This window comes from Melospiza melodia, chromosome 7 (assembly GCF_035770615.1).
Source record: "Melospiza melodia melodia isolate bMelMel2 chromosome 7, bMelMel2.pri, whole genome shotgun sequence".
Taxonomy (NCBI): domain Eukaryota; kingdom Metazoa; phylum Chordata; class Aves; order Passeriformes; family Passerellidae; genus Melospiza; species Melospiza melodia.
The window spans coordinates 19,472,711-19,485,396 of record NC_086200.1 but is presented as its reverse complement, the minus strand read 5'-3'; positions in this window follow the sequence as shown (position 1 = coordinate 19,485,396).

The window sequence follows — 12,686 nt, the reverse complement described above, 5'->3', positions numbered from 1 at the left end:
AAGTGACCGCCCCGGGGGCTCGGAGTGTGCCCATGGCTGACTGCTGTGCAGACCTCTGTTGGGCTGAAAGAAAATCTTTTAGATAAACAATTAATAAACACTGAGACCGAAACAAGATCAGAAGTCTCTCCTCGTCCTTTGAAGCGCTGGGCTGTCCAAGGCCACTCTGGGCCTTTCCAAGTCTTTGAAACAGCCGAGAAACCGAGCAAGTGGCATCCCTGAGCTATCTCCGGACATAAATCAGCCGGGAAGAGAAACCGACAACCAGCAAACATAAATCAACCATAAAACAGAGGAGAAAGAGAAAAATGGGTTCCGACACACTGCTAATCAATACACCAAAATACATATGGTAAATGTGAAAATGCCTGTATTTTATGATTGGCTTTTCGCAAATATTAAATGAATATTATATGTGTTGTGTTAGAAAGTAATGCTGTATTAATTCTCTTAAGTACCATGTTAAATATAGTTTTAGGTTATAAAAATTGTTAAAATAGAAACGATGCCACGTAGGATACTTTTTTAAAGAAAGGACTTCCAGCGAGATAGCAGCCACAGGACACCTGAATCTTTCAGAGAAAAATAATTTATTGCTCTCTTACCAGAAGAAACGAACTTCTTCCTGCCTCGAAGGTGCTGTTAGGATTCAGAGGAAGAAGCTGACACTGACCAGACAGAATCCTGTGTTTGAATGGAATTTATGCATCATGTATGAAGTGCATGAATATGCAATGGGCTATTGTTTTTAAGGGTTAATCTTTGTTAGTGGGGGTCCTTTTTTGGGCTCATGCTGCCCAGAAAAAGGTACCCAGAGGTCCGTAACTCTTTGTATTTGTTGTCTTGTATTGTCCTAATTCAAATTGTCCAAATTATTATTACTCTAATTGTATTACTATTTTTAGAACCATTTTATTACTACTAAACTTTTACAATTTTTCACACACCATAAGCACACGTACCTTTGCTTAAAACAATGCTTGCTTATTTCGAATACAATACCTGCTTGTAAGCCTTAAAACACAACACACAGAGCTCCATTCTTAAGCTTTAACCTTCCTAATATCTTGCTTGTCGGCAGAAGGGAACCAGGACATCAATTTGATCATCACAGGCTCGATTTTATTGATCAGTATGGCGGGTTAAATACAGTTAATAATGAGCTTCATACATATTGCAAAAGTTGAGCTCAGGATTGGTCAGTTACATATCAGCACCTACGCCTACTTCTACATTCCTATGGTTCTACTTTTGATACTTTCTACATATTCTTAGGATATATTCAGGACTAATCTCAACTCCCTATCCTCATGTTGCAGCAAGGTCACTGCTGACTCTTCCTTTCAGCTTGCTGACTGCTGACATTTCTCCTTCAGTTTAACCAGCGGCATTATATCAGTGTGGCTTTTCTCAGCTAACCAATTATTAATAATACTCTCCACATTTCCCCCGTTTTCTTCTTGTGCAAGGAGATTAGTTTGCCATGTTTTTGCTATTGTACGGCTGACCATGTTTTGAATACAGTTAAAGATACAAGGCAAAATAAGCAAAAACAGTAAAATTACACTCAGCAGTCCTATAGCATAGATCACAAGGTTCCTCAGCCACGGTCCGAGTCCCAGGCCTTTAAGCCATTCGTCAATTCCTAAACCGTCTTCTTCCTTAAGTTTGTGAAGTCCCTGTTGTAATTCTTTTATCTTAGTGTGAATGGACACCGAATGATCAGACAGATTCATGCAACACATTCCCTCGAACTCTTCACATCCATGTCCTTGTGCTGAGAGCAAAAAATCTACAGCAGCTCTATTTTGCAAAACAGCATGGTTAACACTTTGCACATCTGCAGTTAACCTGTCTAGAATTTGTGATGTCTTGTTCAGCTCATCCCTTGCCCAGCATCCTAATTGTTTTGCCAAATTCATGGCTTTATTGGCAGATCCTCCTGGTAAGATAGTTGAAACCACCACCTGTTTGAATGTGCCCCAAAACCATGGATCTCCTATCTTGCTGCAGTCTAAGTCATGGATGCTACGTTTTTTCCTGTTTGAATTTTGACTCAGCTGCATTAGCAAGGACACATTAGGATGAAACAGTGACAATTTTCCCAAAAAACAGGGTCCACCCTGTGGTTTAGCTGGTATACCATTCCACGCCCTGTCTCCACAAATCAAAAATATTCCTGTGGCTAATTTCATTGGTGCTGTGATATTTGTGCCGTTACATTGACTGTAATGCTGTGGAGAGAATTCACTCACATTCAGGGATGAATCTAGGGTGGCCCATGTTTCTTTAGGTTGGTTTAAATTCTGAGCACCCAAAAGTTTGAAGCTAAACCATCCACCAGCTGTAGTGTTAGATATGCTGGCATTTGTACTTCCAAAAAGATCCAGTTCTTCAGGAGGAGAGTGCAAAGAGGTGTTAAGTGATTGGATTAGTAAGCATTGACGATAGCCATCACTCTGACCTGCAGTATACCCTTGTTGCACCGGCAATGTGATGTTTGACATGTTAGACATACATAAGGTTTGATTGTTTATCAAACTGCAAAATTCTCCAGGAGACCACACCGGAAGTCCCACCAGGCATGTTCGAAATGGGTTAGTGACTCCTCCAAGACTAAGACAAAGTGATGATTGGTTAGTTTGATTAGCAAGCGTTACCCATAAATTTTCCCTTGGTTGACTAAAGTGTGTTACTCCTACTGCTTCACTTGCTACAGCATTGAGCAGTATAACAAAAACAAACCTCATTTTTCTTTCTGCTTGCTTTGCTTCTCCTTTTCTTCCTTCTGCTTACGTTGTTTTTTCTTTCTTCGCTGTCTTTTCCCTGGTTTGCTAGATTGTCTATTGTAAGGCTGAGTCAATTTTTGAATATACTGATCTAATTCTAAATCAGCATCCTTGCTCACAGATATAGCATGAGGTAAGTTTGAAGGCAAATCAGCTTTGCAGCGAGCTGCTATGATGCGTGAGGCTTTAGTAATTTCAAATATTCTAAGGTTTTCCTGTATCTTCCACCTAAGATATGCTATAATCACTTGTTCTGCACTCTCAAAGAGCTGTAATCCTGTCCGTCCTGGCAGGCCAGTACTTTGTTCAAGAGCTCTAACCCAGATATGATTTCGAATCCACTTTCCAAAACAAGATGTACACCATAAATATCCCAATGACCTCTGTGGATACCAATAAACCTGATTACAATCTGCACAATGCAAAGCTACCCATGCATAGCATTTATCTTTATCCTTTTTGCAAACATAACAAGGAAGCGAATGTAAGTAAGGACCAGTATAAAATTCTGGTTCTTCAACCCAAAGCAACCAATTCAATGGTGGTGATCGCAAAGCCTCTTCAGCCTTTTTACTATATGAGGCTAACAGCTCAAGGTCTTTCTTTAACACAAGGTGTATCTTATTTCGTAATCGTAGTTCTTGTTCGTTATCCTCCTCAACAACTATATCTTCCTGAGGGTCCCACAACTGTAAAAGTGTTCTAATCATAGAAAATTAATTAGCAATCACTGATACCCCTATTCAAATGAGACCGTTCTCTTTTTTGCCTTCTTTTTCTTATCAGTCTTCAATCTTGCTGCTCCTAATTTCACTGGTCCTGCCACTTTCAAACTTAATTTTTGCAACTTATCAATGCAGCAATCTAATGCTCTATCAGGATCCCCTTGGAAGGGTCCTACAACTGAATGCTGTGTTAAAGGCACTAATTTCCTACACCTTATAGAAACTCTACGTGATTTACTTTGAACCTTAATTCTATTCACAATACATTGTATTTCCCATCGATAATAAGCAAGAACCTTCTGTTCAGGAGACTCATAACGATTTAAAGCTATATATGCGTTTTGCCCTGTTTGTCTCCTTAATTCATCTTGCCAGCTTTTTCCCCACGTATGCTCGTGTTCACAAGTATGACACCACAAATCCCGTAATAATGATTGTTCTATCCAAAAAGTTCTTTTACAACCCCCACAACGTAGAGCTATCCAGGCAGCACAATGTGGATTGTGACAGTCAAGGCAATGTAGTTTCGCTGGATCTGTTAAGTGAAAAGTTGATATTGAGTCAATGAAACCAATCAACTCCTGGGCCATCCGGTAGTGACGTGTCAGTGCTCTGTCCACTGCTTCCGAGTACCCCTTCAATTGTAACAGTAGTGGTTGTAGGACTAGAAGCAGTTTCTTCCCCAGTCGCTCCCTGTCCTCCTCCGTAAGGCGACTCACCAGAGGCTGCATCAAAAACAGGTTTAGTCCACTTAGCAGGCACCCACAAAGGCCCTGTAGGTGAGGAAACACAAAGATACCCCCGACCCCAATATAATACTTTTGCAGGTTTTTCCCATAATCCTGTACTCGGGTTCTTATACTTAACCAAGACCTCTGTTTCCTTAGTATTTTCCTGACCTGACCTCGGATGATGTTTCATTGCAGGGGGGGTATCATCTTCCCCAAAAATGCATAAATGATTAATCACATACAAAACCTTAGCCAAACATGCTTGTGGATCTGCCAAATCTTGATGTTTGTCAATATACTGCTTAAGGGTACCGTTTGCTCTTACCCGTAAAGCCTTCCTTAACTGTATCAGTAACTCATACAATCGTTTATTATTCACTTCCTTAATTGCTGCTTCCTTTATTCGTTTGACTACTCCTGCAACATACATAGAGTCTGTGACCACATTTAAAGGCTCCTGTAAGTTGGACACCGCCCATACTACTGCTAACAATTCCAAAGTTTGTAAGCTATCTGCAGGGTCTGCTGTGAGGAGTTGATGCTTCCATTGTCCCTTTTCTTGCCAGGTAACAGCAGCACGCCTTGATTTCTTTCCTGCATCTGTAAAAGCTGTAATAGCTCCTTCTATGGGGTTTTCTTCTCTCAAAGGTCGAGTAATCCAGTTCCATTCTGTCATCCATTGCAAAACTCTAGGCACTAATTTACTAGTCTCTACTTTAGCAGGTGACATCAATAATGCTTCTTGTAAATTCTTTGAATTTATCAAGTACCAGTCCAAGGTTTCTTTTTCCATAGGTAATCTAATAGTAGCAGGTTCTCTACCATCCACTTCAAGAATTCTGAGACGCCCCTTTTTGATTAATGCAGCCAATTGTTCAATTTTTGAAGATATTGTTTTCTTATGCTGTAGTGGTGGTGATAACCATTCCAATACCCGTATCTCCCCCGTTTTCTTTTGCAACTCAGAGAGAGCACCAAGCAAGTGGCAAGGGCTATTCCAGATAGTAAGGTCAATGGGGTGGTCGAGTTGTCGACGAGACACATACCCTTGCTGTACACAGTTACTAATTTGCTGCAAGGCAAGACGATGCTCCTTTGTCAGGTGTACAGGAGTAGTAGGGTCCACACCTTTTAACAAAGGCCGTAGGGCTTCTAATAAGTGATTTGGTATTCCCACAATAGGCTTCAGCCACTGTAAGTCTCCCAGCAACTTCTGTGCATCATGTAGAGTTTTAATGTCCAATTGTAATTCCAATTTTTGTGGTATCACTATTTGATCCATCAAAGTCCATCCCAAATATTTCCAGGGCTTTGTAGTCTGAATTTTCTCTGCAGCAATAACAAGTGAATATGCAGCAAGAGTATTTTTAATGGTGTTAATCTGTAAAGAGGAGAATGGCTGTTGCTGTGCAAACAAAATATCGTCCATGCAATGATATATTATAGTTGCTGGCCATTTACGACGTAGTGGCTGTAATGCTGCATCAACATAAAGCTGACATAAAGTGGGAGAGTTGCGCATGCCCTGCGGAAGAGATGTCCATTCAAATCTTTTATCTGGTTCCCCACGATTTATTGCTGGTAAAGTAAAAGCAAATCTCTTCATGTCATCAGGATGCAGGCCAATAGTGAAAAAACAATCCTTTAGGTCAATAATTAAAAGTGGCCAGTGTTCTGGAATCATAGCTGGATTTGGAAGACCAGGCTGTAAGGCCCCCATTGGTTCCATTTGGTCATTTACAGCCCTCAAATCATGTATCAAACGATATTTCCCTGATTTCTTTTTGATTACAAAAATAGGTGTATTCCAAGGGCTTGTGGACAGTCGTAGGTGTCCCTTTGTATATTGTTCCTGTACCAATTCATGGGCATGCATAAGACTCTCCCCTTTTAATGGCCATTGCTTAACCATCACCGGTGTATCCGTTTTCCAGGTGAGTGGAATGGGGAAAGTCCAAGCAATGGCAATTACCCCAAAGGGTGCTGATTAGTTAACACCACTCCCAATTGTGTTAAAATGTCCCTTCCAATTAAGCAGGAAACTGTAGGAGGCAGTTGAACAATTGAAAACACAGCAGATATTTGTTGATTCTCAATGCACACAGACAAAGATGGCGACCTGCTTGCCAATGTAAATCCTCCCACTCCTGTGAGCATGTTTGATGAAGGAAATAGAGGCCAATGTTGTGGCCATGCTTCTGGAGAAATGATGCTAGTATCTGCTCCTGTATCCAATAATCCATAAAGGGTTATGCTTTGATGCCCTTAGGTAATTTCAACCTTTTGCTTTGGTCTATTTTGTAAATCCACAGTTAAAAGTGTAACACCAGTAGAGCCAAAACCTTTTTCATCCCGTGCTTGCCCAGTAAATGATTGCATTCCTGATGTCATTTGTGACAGTGGTACCAATTGAGCAATGCGTTGTCCTTTTGTAATTTTAATCGGAGGATAAAGGGTGTAAGCCATAATTTGTATTTCCCCTGTAAAGTCCGCATCGATAACACCAGGCAAAACAAATAATCCCAACATAGTTATAGAGGAACGTCCCAGCAATAATGCTCCACATGTTCGTCCATTTAATATAAGAGGACCCTTTACTCCAGTGGGTATCCTCTCAGGCCGGTTCGTCCTTAGTGCGACGTCTACTGCTGCTGGTAAGTCCAAGCCGAGGCTCCCGGTTGTTGCGGGTTGCAGACAGAAGGTAGCAGCAATGTCACGGCAGCTGCTGGTGTCTCCGATGTCACGGCGGCAACTTGTGTGATGAATGGTCTCGAGCCTCCTTGCGTGAATGCCAGTGAGCCATTTCGGAGAGAAGCAAGAGCAGCTAACACCTGATTTTGAGTGGACTCTGCTTGCTTTTGTAACCCTAATCCTAATTCCTTTAAGGCTTCTGCTATAAATGCCTGTGAAGTTGTTCTATCGATAAAATTTCCAAATAATTCTTCTCTACCTTGTTTAATGCCCATATAAGCCGGTAACCCTCCTGGCTCTTTAACCATATCTATTGCAGCACGCACTAACCACATAGACTCTCTAAGTTTATCTTCTCCCGATATCATCTGTGCCTCTGTCGGCAAATATGCCCCTAAGCCCACCAGCTCCTCTACTGTTACTCCATGTAATGGGTCTTCCTGGGCTCGTTGTACAGCAACCGATTCATTTACCAACGCTTGCCAATGGGCGTTAAACAATAACTGCTGATGCTGAGTGAATATCAACCGAACTATTCCTCTTAAATCATTAGGACATAAAACCTGAGTATTAAAAAGATAATCTAACATTTGCCTAAAAGGTTCACTTTTTACTCCAAACTGACTAACCGTAGAACGTAGCTGAGTTAACAGCTTCCAATCTAAGGGAGTATATTCTGCTATATTATGCGTAAGGTTTCCCTGTGCATCATACTGTGGTGTGTATGTGACTGGACATGCAAGACTAGAAGCTATTTCCACCGCCTCACCATCCCCCATTTGCATTACTTCTTTCGCCAAAGCAGCCCAAGCTTCCCTCCTCTGTTTAGCCATCTCCCCCCATGGATCACGGTGCGCCCCTGGGATGGGATCTGGCTCTTTAAGGGTGCTATGCTGCTGGCGCTTCGGTGCAGACACCGAGTTTTCGCACGGGGAAGGCAGTGAAGCAGGGGCTGGCTCGCACGGGGGAAGCGGGAGCCCCCCCTCCCCCGCTGGAGCTGACAGTGGAACCGGAGCCGACTCAAGCGGAGCCGGCCTGCGGGGGGCAATCAGCCCCCCCGCTGGAGCCGGCTCGGGCGGGGGAATGGGCCCTTCCCCCGCCGAAGCTGTAACCGGAGCCGGCTCACTCGGGGGAAGCAGCGGAGGCAAGGCTGGCGGCGGAGGCGAAGCTGGCTTGCTCCCACCCCCACCATCCGACCCGCCTGAAGCTCGTGGCGGAGGCAAAGCTGGCTTGCCCCTACCCCCACCATCCGACTCGCCCTCCCCCTCTGACAGGAAAGGTGCAGACGGTTCCACTGCGCCTATAGAGAAATCCTCCACACCACTTTGCTGGGGACTCTTAGGCATAAGTACCTTAGTTACAGAAGGTGCCAGGGGATCATCTTCATGACCATACCCTATATTCCTCTTATGAGCTTCTGTTGCCGTTTCTGCTGCCTTTCTCTCAGAGACCTGCTGAAGTAACGTGTTATACACCACCCGCCATAACTTCCTGAATTTCTTTGCTGACTTATCATCGTCTAGTATTGTATCCCACAATATTTCCCCAAACATCTTCCACTCTGCTAGCTCATGAACTGTATGAGGATTAGAAAAGATACCCTTAGCATGGCCATAGCTAATAACCCTGGTAACTCCTTTTTTAAATCTATCCCTTTTATCCCACGCCGCTCTAAATAGGCGGTAAATAAATCATATGCCGCTTGCCTATCCATACCTATTAATCAGCGCGCGCTGTTGCAGCTCTCCAGGCTCCGGCAACACGTATTGGCTTAAGTCACAGTTGTGAACCTTAAGGGTGCTTCAAATTCCAGCACCGTCCCAGCTGCAAGGACCCAAATCCAACTTCCTCGACCGTGGCGTAATCCCTTTTTCTTTTAATCCGAGAAAAACGGCAGAGATTCGGTTATGCCCGCATTCTCCACCATTTGTCGGCGGAAGGGAACCAGGACATCAGTTTGATCATCACAGGCTCAATTTTATTGATCAGTACGGCGGGTTAAATACAGTTAATAATGAGCTTCATACATATTGCAAAAGTTGAGCTCAGGATTGGTCAGCTTACATATCAGCACCTACGCCTACTTCTACATTCCTATGGTTCTACTTTTGATACTTTCTACATATTCTTAGGATATATTCAGGACTAATCTCAACTCCCTATCCTCATGTTGCAGCAAGGTCGCTGCTGACTCTTCCTTTCAGCTTGCTGACTGCTGACTTTTCTCCTTCAGCTTAACCAGTGGCATTATATCAGTGTGGCCTTTCTCAGCTAACCAATTATTAATAATACTCTCCACACCTGTAGCCTACTTACAGTAGTCGTTGAATATCTCTGGTGCATCCAAGACCCGTTCTGGCTTTGAGGGAATATATCTGCTCTTCTTCCTGCTCAATCCAGGTGCCATTTTCTGACTGTAGAGCACTTTCAGGTTATTCTGATAGTCTGTGTGCAGGGGAACAGGTTTGTTAACCTGAGTTAGTTTCCTCCCAGCTGAGTGCTGCTCACCCAACTAGGAATCCCTTGGAGTGAAAATAAAGTCCTAAGAGAAACACTCACAAGCCTGCAGTGCACTAAAATCACTGGCAGAATGAACTGCTGAGCAGGGGTGAGCTACAATTTCCTCATTCATGGAAACAAATTTAACAAACACTTGGGTTTTTGAATCCCATTATATTTAGTTGCAGTTTAAGCTAGAAAGTGCACAGCAGAGGGTTTGATGCTCTTACAGACTTCATGAACGTTTGGAACCTGCAGTACCGGTAGCTGTCACCGACATCTTTCCATAAAAATCCTTTCTTTAGGATTTTTCCCCCTTCTGAGAAGCTGTGGCCTCAGCAACAAAAGGTAAACAATGGTTATCTGCTGCTGGGGAATGCAACAGGTGGATGCGTGATCAGTCTTGGGTGAATGTTTGGATTTACTGACCACTCACAGCGGAGCTGGGTCTCACCCTCTGCTGAGAAACAGCCCTTTGTTTATTCATTCTTTTCCTATTCTTAGCTTAGCTAGCTTCTGAGAACTTTCCTTCTATTTCTTTTAGTATAGTAATAATGTAATATATATCATAAAATATTAAATCAAGCCTTCTGAACATGAGGTCAAGATTCTCATCTCTCTCTCCACCCTGAAGACCCTTGCAAGCCCATTGACAGGTGACCAACTGGCAGTCATAGCAACTCTCCTAAATAAATTCACTTTAACTGTTATGCCCTCCCTCGACCTCAGGAACCTTAAGAAAGGAGACTCCAGCCTGTACAGCTCTCAGAAACCAGTTGATTTCTCCTGTGACCACACACAGAGCCTCTGTGTTGCTGTTCCCCTGACCTGATCCCTCCTGCTGATTCAGCTCACACGGAGCCTGTATCATACCTTCTGGAGCATTCTGTGGTTTTCCTCTGAGGTGGAGGATCTTTGCCTCTTCCACATCAAAACCATTCAGATTCACTGCCCAGGCTTTCTGTTGCTCCTACAGAGACAAATCACCCTCAGTGCAATGCATTTAAAACAATTCCCACAGTACAATTTAAACAGACATCTAAGTCCCCTTCTCTTAGAATCTGAAGATGTTTGACTGTGCTGCAAGGGTCAGTCACACAGAGGCAGGTCAAAGCAGTTTTCCTCAGACTTTCATACATTGTCCTGCTCACATTTTCAAACAATGGCAAATTCAGTGTCATTGCCAGAGGGAAAAGCCACAGCCACAAAGCGACCAAATGCTTCATAAACAGATTTCAGAACACAGTGTAAAACATTCCAGAAGTGTTCCCTGTGGAGACCTTGTCCTAGAATAGCTACCACCAGCAGTTTCACTTTGCATAGGCTTACAGCTTTGTGTTTTTGTTGCCTGCTACATTTTAAAGCCTCGTTAGTCAAAAGCTAAATTTTGCTACCAGAAGCAGCATAGGCTTCGAGTGCATGGCAGTCTCCACAGCTTCAGTCTCATCCTAGGCTCCTGAAGCCCAGAGCTGCAAGTAGTGATGGCTGGGACTTGTCAGTGCCGTGTGCCCCCTTGATAGAACCTATTGTTCACTGCTCTGTAAAGGGGCAGGAAGGAGTAGCGGTTGTTTAAGTAATTGTAACTTAGCAACATGCTCACCTTCTTGGTAGGGGAATCCTCAGCAGGGTCATTCTCTTTGGTTAGGAGGAAATTTGCCATCTCCATCTGCATAGTGCTGCGTTTGGGAATGTAGCGATCCCCCCCAGCCTTTGTGGGGGTGCTTTGAATTTTGGATCCAGATTTACCTGCATTCACATATGAAAATATTGTCTTACAGCTATTTAACAGCCTGTATTAGAGCTTTCACGGGAGCAAACCCAACACTCTTCCACATCACACCCACCAGACAAGTAGGACTCTGAGGTCTCATGCCACCCAGTCCCAACTAACTTATATTTTCCTCCCTGCCACCAAGTTGGTTAGGGACTGTGTGGTGCAACTCCTTGGGTCTAGTGCAACAATTCCAGAGTCCAGAGATAAGGGGAAGATACAAAAACGCTCACAGGATGTAAAGCTGTCAGCTGACAGTCCTGCCCACACTCGTCCTAGCATCCAGCTGTGCCAGCAAGGCTCAGCTGGCCGAACAGCAGCTCGCCAGCCCCAGTGCTCAGAGCTCTGCCCCTCATGCTGGCAAGGAGGTGGGTGGCTGTCAGGAGCACAGCCCACCTCCTCCTGCCTGAGCAGCAGCCGGTAGGGCAGCGTGGCAGGGAGCCCAGGGCCCCATGGCTACGGACAAGCAGCCTCGGCCAGGCTCCCGCACTCAACCTCTGCCGCCGGTGGCCGGCGCTCACCGGGTGTCTTGGACGGCGTCTTGCTGGGGCTGTGGGAGCGACATGCCGGCTTTATGGGGGACACGCCGACAGGGCTGGGCCCGGGGCCGCTCTCCTTGGCCTTGCGCTGCCATGGCGCAGGCGGCGCGTTCGGGATCAGCGTGTCCAGCTTCAGCAGCCCGTGCAGGTCCGCCTCCAACAGGAACTGCGCCGTGGTCCTGCGGGCGGGCAGGGTGAGCCGTGCCCACCGGCCGGGCTGAGCCTACTCCGACAGCCCCGCCGGCCTCCCCACCACCGGACCGTGCAAGCGCTCCAGCTGCTCCTCCCCACTAAGGGACACCCCCACTATCCACAGCCGCTCCTCGGGACACCCCATCAGCCGATACGCCCTCCCTCCGCTTCTCGGGGGTCCTTGATCAGGAAGCACCCCTTCCAGCCGCTCTTTGGGGCTTCTTCCGATAAGCAACATTCTCCCTTCCCCTGCCTTTCAAGGGCAATCTCGTCCCTGCTCTTTCTCCTCCCCACCGTGCTTTGCCTCTGCCCTGTGCCCCTGGGGCTGCTCTTGGCCAGGCAGCCTCAGTGGGAGCCAGCACTGGCTGCAGCCCCAGCGGGCCCCCCCAGGACAAGGCCCAGCAATTAGGAGGCCAATGAAAGCTCTGGGCAGCAGCAGAACCCTCAGCAGAGTTCTTCGGACAATCAAGGACTGGCCACCCCTACACTGCAACCTCACTGGGAATGTTTTCTGTCTGACGTAGACTTTCAAAAGAAGCTCTTTGAGGGAAAGGTGAACTAAACACTCACCCTTTTCTCTTCCAGCAAGTCCAACTTCGGACAGAGCATAAGATGAAGATCAGCTCCAAGACAAGCAGGCCTGCCAGTAACCCTAGCCAGAAGCCTGTTCCCTGACAGAAACCCCTTCCAAGGCCCTTCTGGGAATCAGGAACATGTGCTGTGGTTCCAGCTGCACCTGTGGGAGCAAT